The sequence below is a fragment of the Protomyctophum parallelum genome, assembly GCF_964188405.1.
Source record: "Protomyctophum parallelum genome assembly, chromosome: 3".
NCBI classification, from domain to species: Eukaryota; Metazoa; Chordata; class Actinopteri; order Myctophiformes; family Myctophidae; genus Protomyctophum; species Protomyctophum parallelum.
In genome coordinates this window covers 28,316,583-28,329,317 of record NC_139698.1, presented here as the reverse complement: position 1 = coordinate 28,329,317, position 12,735 = coordinate 28,316,583, and the positions used below count along the sequence as shown (strand labels likewise).

At 44.5% G+C, this 12,735-nt stretch overlaps 1 protein-coding gene across 2 annotated transcripts in view; it reads left to right on the top strand.

The window, feature by feature from the left end:
• Positions 1 to 4,442: 4,442 nt before the first annotated feature.
• hivep3b (HIVEP zinc finger 3b) overlaps positions 4,443 to 12,735 on the top strand; it is an 85,961-nt gene continuing 77,668 nt past the window's right edge. The window contains exons 1-3 of one of the 2 annotated variants that reach the window (XM_083761241.1): positions 4,443 to 6,559; positions 10,425 to 10,504; positions 10,947 to 11,007. The gene's annotated coding sequence lies outside the window, so the exon portion shown is untranslated. Of the gene's footprint in view, positions 6,560 to 10,424; positions 10,527 to 10,946; positions 11,008 to 12,735 lie in introns of both variants that reach the window. The other variant, XM_083761240.1, reaches the window with a different exon arrangement.

The window sequence follows — 12,735 nt, the reverse complement described above, 5'->3', positions numbered from 1 at the left end:
GTTGAATGCCGCTGTAAAAATGCTGCTGTGCACAAACCACAAATGTACAAAATGTTTAATAAAGCGCTTGATTGCATCGATGCCTCTTATATTAAAAACAAAACACAATGAAACAACAACTTCGAACCCACATGACACGGGCATTATGAAATATGAGCCCACCGCAGAAAGAGTCACCAGGCCTCTCGACAGCGGTGGGACGGACGGTGCTTCGGCCTGTAGCGAGTAAAAGCTCGCCGTAGGCTGGAGACGTCACAACCGCAAAACGCTCCTCGCCAGCCCGATTAGGCGAGGAGAGGCTCCTAGGACAGGAGCACCGCGACAGTTACATCCCCAAGCCACTAGGGAATGCTGCCGCTCCACTAGCAATGAACCCCATGCTAGAGAGCTCGTGTTTTTTCCAACAATGGAAGTTATGTGGCGCGTCCCCCTGGGTATTACTCACAGTGAAGACGGGTTACAGACTGCGATTTGCACAGTCACCACCCAAGTTCGAGAAGATAATTCTCTCTCAAGTGGGGGGGCAGGCAGCGGAAGTACTTCGGGCCGAGACCCTCGAATTACTAGCCAAAATAAATAAAATAAAATAAAAGCTGTCAGAGAGGTTCCCTTTTTTAGACCAACAACACGACCGTTTCTACAGCCGCTATTTTCCGGTCAAAAAAAAAAAAAAAGAAGGGGGGGGGGGACTACGATCTCCTGGATCTCAGAGCTCTCAACAAATACCTCAGAATTTTCAAATTCAAAATGCTGACAGCAGCGACCCTACTACGCTCTCTGCGCCAGGGCGACCGGTTCACCAGTATCGATCTCAAAGACGTTTTTTCCATATCCCTATCTATCCACCACACAGGAAATTCCTGCGCTCTGGAGTCACTATCCCCCAGGGTATTCGTGAAATGCACTCAGGCGACACTAGCTCCTCTGTGTCACCAAGGGGCTCGTACTGTCTCCTCTATCTCCTGCTGTGCGCAAGTTCGCCAGCAGAGGCGCTGCCTCACACGAAACTCGTGGTGGATCAGCTATCCTCCCTGGGTTTTTACTATAAATCATGCGAAGAGCACGATGACGCCTACCCAATGGATAGATTACATAGGCATAACGTTGAATTCTCTCTCCTTCTCAGCCAGGCTGAGCCAGGAGGGTGGAACTGTTTCTCAAATGTGTGACACTTTTTAGAATAGGGCACAGGGTGCCGTTCAGCATATGTCTACGAATGACAGGGCTCATGGCGTCCGCCATTTCACTAAATACGTCTAGGCAGACTACATATGAGGCCATTCCAAGAATGGATGCGGTCTCTACGTTTCATTTTTCGCACAGACGAAATGAAAGCCTGGGTATCGAGGCTAGTCTCTATGTATTCCTACCAACCGCCGACATCAGGAGTCAGAGTGACGGTGGGGTGCGTTCAGGCACTCAAATGGTGGGAAAACAGAGCCACGCTTACAAGAGGGCGTCCCTATGGGAATAAACACTTCCGGGAAAGTGGTTACTACGGACGCCAGCATGTCGGGGTGGGGTGCCACTCTCCACGAAATGGCAACCAGGGGGTGTGGGACGGCGCTCTGAGGAACGCCCACATCAATTACCCCGAACTGATGGCAGTATTACTGACACTGCGTCAGTTCAAACCATTTGTTCATGGCCGCCATGTCCTAGTAAGGACGGACAACACTACTACGATGTGTTATATCAACAAGCAGGGCGGACTCAAGTCCAAGACCCTGCATCTACTAGCCTACAGACTAGTCACGTGGTGCCACACACACCTCCCTTCGATCAGAGCCTGTCACGGCCCAGGCCTCCTGAATGCAGGAGTGGACCTGCTATTCAGGGGCCAGCTCCGCTACGCGGATTGGTCTCTCCACCAAGAGGTGGCCGCTCAGTTATGGGACAGGTTCTGGCATAGCCAAGGTGGACCTGTTTGAATCGGAAGAGAACACGAAGTGCCGTCTGTTCTTCTTCATCAAAGGGTGCTCGTCACTGGGACTGGATGCACTAACTCACAAGTGGCCGCGGGGCCTGTTTTTCCTCCCCTGTCACTAATACGACCCACCTTGGACAGAGTGAGAACTCAGGGCCTGGAGGTGGCTCTCATAGCTCCGGCATGGGGGTCTTGGAGGTCAGAGATATCCTCCCTCCTATACGACCAGGCGTGGCAGCTTCCACTGTGGAAGGATCTGCTCACACAGACTGGATAAGGGATTTTTCACCCTTGCCCTCAGACCCTTGATCTATGGGCCTGGCCCATGAAAGGAACAATTTAAGTGCTGAGGGTTTGCCCCCGAACATGATGGCCACAAATTCAGGGGCTAGGGCCCAGTCCACTAGGAGACAATACAATATTGCCTGGAAGGGTTTCGAGCGATGGTGCGCAGCGGAACCAGACCAGGAATTACCATTCCATGCCTCAGTGATAACGGTTCTGACCTTCCTACAGGGCTTGCTGGATGACGGATAGTCCCAATCATCAACCAAGGTCAATCTGGCAGCTATATCAGCATGTTATACTGGCATGGGAGATAAAGCCCTGGGTGAACACCCGCTCATACGACAGTACATGAGAGGGGTTCGGAAGGCCCGCCCGGTTACTCGGTATCTGATTCCTTCCTGGGACCTTTCCTTAGTGCTGAACGCTCTAACAAAGGCACCTTTCGAGCCACTGGACTCAGGAGGATGGAAATTCTTAACTTTAAAAGCCGTCCTTCTATTGGCTCTCACTACAGTTAAAAATATATATATATATATATATACATTTATATATATATATATATATATATATACTGCATGTATATATATAGATAGATATATATAGAGATCTACAGGCGCTCTTGGTGAGCCCTGATTGCACTATCTTTAGTGGGGATAGAATGCGGGTCACGGTAAAACCAAACCCGGCCTTCATGCCCAAGAATTCCAACCTGGCTAGTGTTCCGGTGGACCTAAGGTCGTTCTATCCACCTCCATTTAGATGGAGGAGGACGAGAGGTTGTTTTGTCTATGTCCAGTGCGGGCCCTACGAGTGCACATGGACAGGGTGGCTCCCTTCAGGAAGGGCAGCCAGATGTTTGTGGCCTGGGGTGCTAGCGTAAAGGGAAAGACGGTCACTAAGGTGCGGTCGTCCCGATGGATCGTGGAGGCCATACAGATGGCTTACTCCACGGCTGGAGTAGTGCCACCAGTGGGGTTAAGGGCACACTCCACCAGAGGTATTTCGGCATCCTGGGCGCTCTACAAAGGTATCTCGATACAGGATGCCTGTACGACGGCAAGTTGGCCCTCGCCTTCGACTTTTGCTAGGTTCTATAACCTGGATGTAACAGAACCAACTGTGGCACATGCGGTTGTGCAGGTTGCTTCCCGCTGAGGCATGTCCTTTAAGATATATATATATATATATATATAAATAAAGGAAGTGAGTATATAATATAGATGTATATGTACATATATATGTATATATGTAAATACATAAATGAATTAACAGTCGACCTAGCTCTATATACCTTGAAGCCTGTATATTAGCGACTAGGATAAGACTGAGGCCAGAACTCATGAGACGGTTGGGACCGTCAGTGGTTAGGCCTCGGGGCACGTAAGATGACGTGGTTCATCGGCTCCTTAAGGTAGGAACAGGGACCGTGTGGACAGGGGGTCCATTTGGTCCCACCTCTTATCAAGTCAAAGGGTCGGTGACCTTTTGACCTCAGAATGGTTGTCTCATAGGGGACGTGGCCGTCACGCCTGTGACGTCACGGTCCGGGGGGACACATGAGGACGGGTGCGTACTTCAGTGATTTGAAGGGAGTTTATTAGGTCTCCCATAGTGAATTGATTCACGAGTAGACTTTAATATAACTGGAGGTTATGCAATAACCATGGTTATATAAAGGATATGAGTGAATCAATTCACCAAATTGCCCTTCTAGCTTGTTAACGGCAGAAGGAGAAAGTATTACCGAATGACGTCCAGACAGCAGCGCAGGCACTTATACCCTCGGGGGAGGGACTTGCACTGCGTCATGACGTAAAGCCCGTTCTAATACCATTAGAACGTGAGTGTATAAGATTTCTTCTGTCTTACGTCCAAGAATGGACATAACCCATAGTGAATTGATTCACTCATATCCTTTATATAACCATGGTTATTGCATAACCTCCAGTTATCTGGCTATGCGAGACTATGCTGACCACAACCGTTTTTCTTTTTTTTTAGCCACGCAAAGTAATTTGATTTCCTTTTGGTGATTTCAACAGGAAGCTCAGATACTATATAGCAATGCCTCAGTTATAAGGTTCATAAGTAATGACTCTGTAATAAGGTACGCAAGTAATGACTCAGTATAATAAGGTACTTGATATCTGACATGTTTCAGTGAGGGGGGGATTCCATCTCAGAGGTAAACAAACAAGGAGTGTGTGTGTGTGTGTGTGTGTGTGTGTGTGTGTGTGTGTGTGTGTGTGTGTGTGTGTGCGGGGGGTTTCCCTGATTGGGAAACCCTCTTCAGAGCCCCCTCTGAGCCTGGGTGTAGCGGTGAGATAAGACCAGGGATGTGGACACGCCCTATGGCTCACCACCACACTGTGTCCCCCTCCTGCACTTTAGTGTGCAATCTGTGCATGCAGCTTCTTGACAGGCTTCTGAGCCCCATACACGCAACAATGATGACATCAAAAACAACCGCACTCACAAGTAACGGCCTTTTAGTAGTCTTTTCAGTCTTTTACAGACTACTAAAAAGACCCTTACTTTTTACTCCTCAAGACCCTGAAATCAATGTGCACGTTCAGCATGCACATGCACGACCATTCATGCATGTTCATGCACGTGCACATGTATACGCACTATAGCTGTCAACGACTGATTTATGCGAACGAAAATAAAAGCCTGGGTACCGAGTCTACGACTGATTGACAAACATCAGCAACGAATTCAGACTGCTGATTATTATACGGATGCACCGATATATCAGCTTTATGTCGGTATCGGCCGCTATTCGCCATCGCCATATCTGCAATTAAGTTGACATTCACCGATGGCAGTTAGCCAAAGTTCTGTTGTTGTGAGGCAACATTGTTTTGCAGAACGAAGGTAGGATGTCCGCACACCGTTCTTAAGCTCCCAGTAGTATTTTATTAGTATTCAACGTTTCAAGACCCGTTTTGTGAAATTGTACATCTGCTATTTTTGAAAAATCTAATCTAAAACGACACGGATGCTTTCCCGGTAATAATTGGTTAAATAGCGGTATTGTATGGGCCCAGAATGTCCATATCGGTGCATTCCTCCCTAGTGCTGCTGATGATATCCTGAACTTTACTTCACACTGCTGGGCAAACACTAAATACCACCTGTATGTTGGCAGAATCAGAATGTTACATGCCCTCTATTGATGTGATGGAAAAAGGGAATTTGTGTGCATTTCAGTGATGATGTGTTTAAATGGTATTGATGCCGTTGGTACAGTAATTTCATGCATCATATGTTTGCCTCTATTTGAATATGAATAGAATTCTAATCAAATCAGTATATTTTGTATGTATAGTAGTAATGTAGTGTAATGTAGTGAGAATGTTTTTTTGGCACAATCTGGGGGAACTTTAATTGTCTACTACACACACTAGACTAGAGTTATGTATTTCCCAGCATTTCAAATGTATTAACACCCCGAATCTTTGTTTTTTCTTTCTGTTTGCTTGTGTGGATGAGTATTGTGAATGGAAATGACTGGCACAATTCTGTCCGATTTATACCGTATGAGGCATGCAGAAAATATAGTAGGTATTTCAATATGTTTGCCCTGCTAATGACTTCATCGGTTGGGATGATGATCCTTCAGTATTGATTCAATGAAGAATTGTCAGCTAGAAGAAATGTTTTCTTAAAAAGTGCCTTTCTATAGTCCTGCATTTCAAAAAGAAAGAAAAAACACGCTAATAATTCCTATGCGTACTTCTTGTGCCTTGCCTCAGACATGGTGGTGAGGCAGCAGTTTGCATGCCTCAAGTCTAGGGTTGGGATCTGGACCTGGAGAAACTGCAGGAACCGTATCCAGTATTGAATAAATGGAATCGGTTCCATCACATTTGGATCTGTTTACGGAATCGGGTATCACACTTCTGAGAGCTAGTATGTGGTCTTCACGTCTGCTATAGTATACATATACTATACAAATACAATACCGGTGCTTCTCAAACATTTTAAGGACCACCATCACTCTGAGAGTGTACAAATGGAACACTCATTTGTACACTCTTACAAACCCCCCCCCATAGGAATTGTTAAAGGGAACCATTTAGGAATCAGACAATCGTTAAACTCCTAAAGGAGCCCAACCCTACTCAAGGCACAGGCCCATTTCATTCAATGACATTGGAAATGTTTTTTGTAAATAGTGTTTTTAATAAAGAAGTTTCACTCTGATTGGGTACATTATTTGTAATGCCTTCTCACTTTCACAGTTTTTTTCTCTCCAAACTTTGCCCACTAGGTGGAACTCCAAGTCTTTCAGTCATGCTTATTATCTTCCTGTAGGATCAACAATGGACTCTTTATCAGGTGGGTCCCTTTTATAAGCAGAAATAAATGTTTAATTTAATTGTAATAATAATAATACATTTGATTTATAACACACTTTACATTTGAAGGAAATCGCAATGCTATAAGGTAAACACATTGGCATAAAAAAAGACCACACACCCCCAACTATATACATATTGAAGAGTTACAAAGTTGTGAAAACAACTAGGCAAATCATATATTAATTTACTTATATTGATCCTATAAACAATTTAATATCGGTATAGTTTTGCCCACTGAATTCATAATTAACGTTCCAATTTTGGAGCTCTGGCTCATGGACTAAGAACCAAAAAGAACTGAACCAGGAACCAACCGGTGGAAAAGAGGTCAGACTGTATACAGACTGAAGTTGCACAGTAACAAAAAAACGGATGTCTTTCACCTGCTCTAATTGGCAGGAAAAGCAACCCTGAGACATTGCACTGGCCTCCAGTTGAATGTGGTGACCCTTTCAGAGACTGCATGCGCTTATCTCCAGAGGCGACTCTGAGACAGACGGAGTGCTGTCTATCTGGTTTGCTGAGTTGATGATGATAGCGTTCCCCATCAGATTGTTGCTGCAGGGGCTCCTGATCCCGCACAGATTAGGCTGAGGAGGAGGAGGAGGTCACCAGAGAGGGTTCAGTGTCAGTGTGGGCCTGCTAAACAACAGCCCAACAACTTGTTATTGTGCAATCGCTGTATGTGTGGCGGGTGGTGGTAGGAGGCTCAGTGCCTCACCCCTTGCATTGGTTCCCTTTCTACGCCTTAACCCATTTTGGGCGGGAACCCCTTTTGGTGTTTTAAACATCATGTTATAATTTAGCTATTGAAAAATAGCAGATCTACAAGCTCATAGCGCGCCACAGTGGCGCGCTATGAGCTTGTAGGTCTGCTATATTTGAAGGCCTAAATGGGTTAAAGCAGTGGTTGTCACAAACATGTTCATGTCAAGGAAATGTATATATGCCGCAGATGCAGAACCCCATCTTTTTTTGCCAGGTCATCTTATAAGAAATTGTGTTGTTTTGTTCTTTTTGAAAAGAGACTATCAATTTTTGATTGATTGATTGTATAACCAAATTATACAGATATATATTATACAATTATATATATTAGATTGTATAATTGATTGAAAAATAACCAAAGTATAAAATTGAATTGAAGAGGTTAAATGAGAATTCCAGACTAGCTTTTCATAATAACTCCATCCTGCAGCTCTGAGTGTTCGCGGTGGGTTTAACGGTAAATCGCTTATTTTGATGGCTTGAAAATTAATTTAGTTTGTAGACATCTGTCTTTCATAATGTCACATAAATCTCTACTTTGTCCCAAATGGGCTGCCATAATGGCCGATATACCGTTAAACCCACGGTGCATGCTCAGAGCTGCATTGGGCTCTTGATGGAGTCACCTGTACCACTCGTTCTTGGATTTGGAAATATAATCACATCAGATTCTGGTAAGAAAACGGCTAGTCCGGAATTCTCCTTTTTAAAATGGACTGATTTTGATGCTGATGCTGATGCTGATTTTGATGCACATTTTGCTGGGTGTGGGGCCCTGGACCCCCAGGTAAACTATATGGACTGCCCCCACAAAAAATTTAATCAGTTAGGCAGGAGAAAGTCAATTAAAAGCTGCAGTCCATACGTTTCATTTACCCAGCATTTGAACCCAAGTCTCCCACATGGGAGGAGACCAAACTCATAATGCAAAATCTGCAGAGCTAGTTCAGGCAGACAACTCAAGGCAACACGCCAAACCCTGATCAGGTGACCAGTCACATGGACTCTAAGCCTGATCAGGGCGGGGCTATTTAAACGTTCCTGCCTACCTGTTCATTCCTCGCTTCTCCTTGTTGCTATCTGTGTTCAAAATGTTACTTTTCAGGATTGAAATGAAAAAAGCAGCCGATCGACAAGCTTGTAGTAGTTCTGCTATTTTGGATACTTTTTGTGTGACACCGTAGTTTGATCAAGTCTGTCGTTAATTCACGAAAAAACACAAAAAGGTTCAAATATGGAGATAACCGGTTTCTGCCCGACAGCTACAAAATGTTAACCTGACGCTGCCAGATCCAAGAAGCTTGCTACACAAGTTTGTTTCTTGTTGCATCCAACGCCAATGTTCACTCACTACCTGATGTACTTGTCTGTCAGTGAGCTCTGACAGCAGCAGTGTCATGTCCCACGGTGTCCCCAGCCCCTCTCTGAGCTGTGACTGTACTAATTAGGTGCTCGTGACAGCGGCGAAGCGGCTCTCCCGGAGAGAGAGTGAGGGAGAATTGAAAGTGCATGACTTAGTCAGTTATAATTATAGTCTTGTCTGGCAGGAGGCGTTGAACCCAAATTGGCAAAAGTGTCTGAAGCCAAACGTCTTCATACCAGCCGACCACATCATCCCCAAGAGCTCTCATCCCCAAAACCTGGGGGGGGGGGGGGGGGGGGGGGGGGGGGGTTCAGCTCTCTCATCCCCAAATACTGGGGGTTCAGCCCAATGACCACTTAGCTCAGAGTGAGATGAAGCAGGGTTTAATCTGCAACACAATTTCATAGATCGCTTCATAGACTTGTTTGACAGCTCTCTTGATCAGTGTTGGTGTTGGATTCATGTTCATGTGTATGTTCAGACATGCAACCACTTAAATCCTCAATACTTAGTAAACTTGACCTTCGGCTCTGTACTTGTTCTGCTCTTTTTTTCCCCCTCTACACCAAACCTCTTCCCCCGAAAATCTACAAGCTCACCACGCCTCGACAAACTTCTGTTTGGCAGGCGACCCTCTATCCATGACCGTCTCTACACATCCATGTTTGAGTTGTATGTCGTGCTACTGCTTACAGACTGTGCGTGCGTGCTAGCATGCGCACAGTATGTGTGTCATGTCCTTGTTGCTCGGCTCGGCTGGCAGACGGGGCCTGTTGACTTTGGCTGCTCCTCCAAAGCCTTCAACTACCTCCCCTCTGCCACCTGTCGCCTCCCTCCTGTCCTCCTCCTCGCTCAGCCTGCTGCTGACAGCCCAAGGTTGATGGACTGTGTCACGACAAGCAGCACAGTGCTAAACATCTAGTTCCCCCCCAGACATGGCCGCTATTATCAGGCCGGGGTGGAAACCTTGTACGTCCAAAACTATTCCTTTTCAGGAAATCGTCACTGTCGGGCAGATCTCCATTTTCGAACCTTTTGTGTTTTGAAAATTAGCGCCCTACGTGATCATACTACTACTAGACTAGAGGCTCTTTCATGTGTCTCTAATGGGGATCCTTTAATAAACATTTAAAGATATATAAACCACAGTGTCACACAAAAGTGTAAAACAGGCCGTTTTGGAAAATTTGGGTCAGAGGTTCATCGTTGGCATCCAGGGAGAGTGTGTGCAAAATTTGGCATCGACCGGGTTAACGGTGCCGGAGATTAGCTGGTAACAGACGGACGGACTCACACACACACGGACGGAGTGCAAAACATACTACTCTCTCCCTAACCTGGCTAATAAGTCAGACTAATATCACAATTATTTTTTGCCAATGGCTGAATCGCGTCTGTCTTATTAGCCAGGCTACTCTCTCCCCATGCCTTCGGCCTGGTAGAGACAATAACTTGTGTTCCAATAGATCCAATGTAGTTGTTATTTTGCCGCAAGCTCTTGATACTTGTCATCGGTTTGATATTAATAAAAACAACACGTAACCGCTTTCATTTAAAAATACAATTCAAACGTCTAGTGACAATCGCAGGTCTACAAGCTCAACGCATCGCATCACGCCGTGCAGTGAGCTTGTAGATCGGCAATTTTCGCTACGTTTGCACGATGCCCTTGTTTTGCACGACGAAGCAAATAACGTAATTTTTTTTAAAGAAATATGGAGATACATGGTTTCTGCCCGACCGACAACGTGCATTGATGGAGTCATCACACAGCACTGTGAACACCTGAAGGTTAGAGGGTGGTGATGGAGAGGTGCGTGCGTGTGAGGTCGCTCACAGTACTGTACTCGATCTTTCCATTGTCTGATACCCATGTTGTACATGTTACGCCACTACAATTATTTAAAGATACAGATGCAGATACTCCACCGACGTGTCAGGTAGAGGGACATACAAATACTTGAAATACATAATACCACCACTTTTACAGAACAACATAAATGATACACAACCAACAGACAACTACCGGTACACTGATACAGACAACAATTTAACATTTGGCCCAGACCGCCCCACGTGATGCCACTGGCGCGCACACACACACACACACACACACACACACAGATATTACACATTTTGGAATATCCCCACCCCCCAATCCCCCAAAAAACAAAAACCAACAACTGTACTTCTACTTTTGCCCTGCCAATACTTTTGTACTTCTACTCAACAGACAGATGTAGCGATGGATGGAGCCATCACATCCTAGCCAGCAGTGTTGTGGACATGTGAAGGTTAGTGATGGAGGGATGGAGTTACTTAAGTACTGTACTTCAATGCAATTTTGAGGTATTTGTACTTTCCAATTAAATACTTTTAATCCACTACATTTCAGATCCAAATATTGTACTTTTACGCCACTACAATTCTTTTTAAACTTATTTGCTAGTTACTTGAATCGACTTATTGTTACAAAATATACACCAGTGTCAGATCTCGCAAATTAACGACTTCAGCCCTATTTAAACTACTTTATTTAAAATATATATCTTTTATAAATCTTATACATTTGAAATCATGTGAAATGACTTTTGGTACATTTTGAAGGCAATACTTTTGCATTCCAGATTTTTACTCGTAATATTATTTACCATTTCTACATTGCAGTATTGATTATTTTATTTAAGTAATACAATATGTCGAGTAGTTTCTCCACCAGTGTTGTTGTGGGCATGTGAAGGTTAGGTTACAGAGGGTGATGGAGTGGAGCTATGTGTGTGTTTGAGGTCTTCACGCTTCAAGTCACCGCGTGGAATGAATGATGCAGCTTGTTTATGGCTCTTCAATGAGCTCTTCCAACCTGTGCTGCTGCTGTGTGCACTCCCTCCAGGGACATCCTCTTTCTGAACAGTTGTTTATCCACCCGGCTACCATCATCAGCCTGCTAAAGGCCTATTCAGTGTTCATTTGACTGCTAGAGTATAAAAATCACACCCGTGTGAAGTGATGATACAATGTTTTACACAACTGACTGACAACTGAATTTATGTGATTGGTTAGCCGATTTGTTCGTCTACATTTTCCTTTAATTGTCAATGGCATTTAATGTTTGTGTTGCCACAGATTTACGTCATATTTCAGGCACATATGACATCAATTCTCCTCTCATTGTCAATGGCAAATGTGAGACTTGTGAGCGCCCCTCAAAAATCCCACCCGCGTGAAGTGAGGGGCGCTCTTATCATCGTACATCATCATGACGCAACATGTCGATTTGCTCAGACACATGACGTAAATTCTCCATTCATTGTCAATGGGAATTTAACAAAAATACCGATTTGCTCATCTACCTATTCAGTGTTCATTTGACTGCTAGAGTATAAAAATCACTCGTGTGTGTGTGTGTGTGTGTGTGTGTGTGTGTGTGTGTGTGTGTGGGAAGTGCAATGCAGTTCTCCCAATAGGATGTGTTTTTCGTGTGTATGTTTCTGCATTCTCCATGCATTGTCAATGGCATTTAATGTTTGTGTTAGGACAAAATAGCCAATTTGCTCAGACACATATGATGTCAATTCTCCATTGTCAATGGCATTTCATGTTTGTGTTAGGACAAAAATCGGCACTATAGCTGAATATAGGAGGTGCTAGCCCCTCGATAAAATGGACCAGATCCATTTGGCTACTTTTATTATTGTTGAGCTGCAAACTTGAATTTAGCCTATTTTAGTGAATGCATTTAACCAACCTGTGGAGTAATACAATGTAACTAGTATATCTGTATGGTAGAGTATAGTATGTTAATAGAATATAATTAGTAAGGATATCTCCCTACTCTTCCATTGAGATATTTAGGTCCTGGTGTTGGTAGGACACTTTGCTGCTGGACAAGTAGTACTGCCTAAAGCCTATAATGCAATATCTCCCCTGACCTGACCAAGCAGGGATGACCACATGATCACATGGGAGTCCCACACACACAATGAAATTACACAAACAAATGAAAATGTCTACGCCAGGTGCAT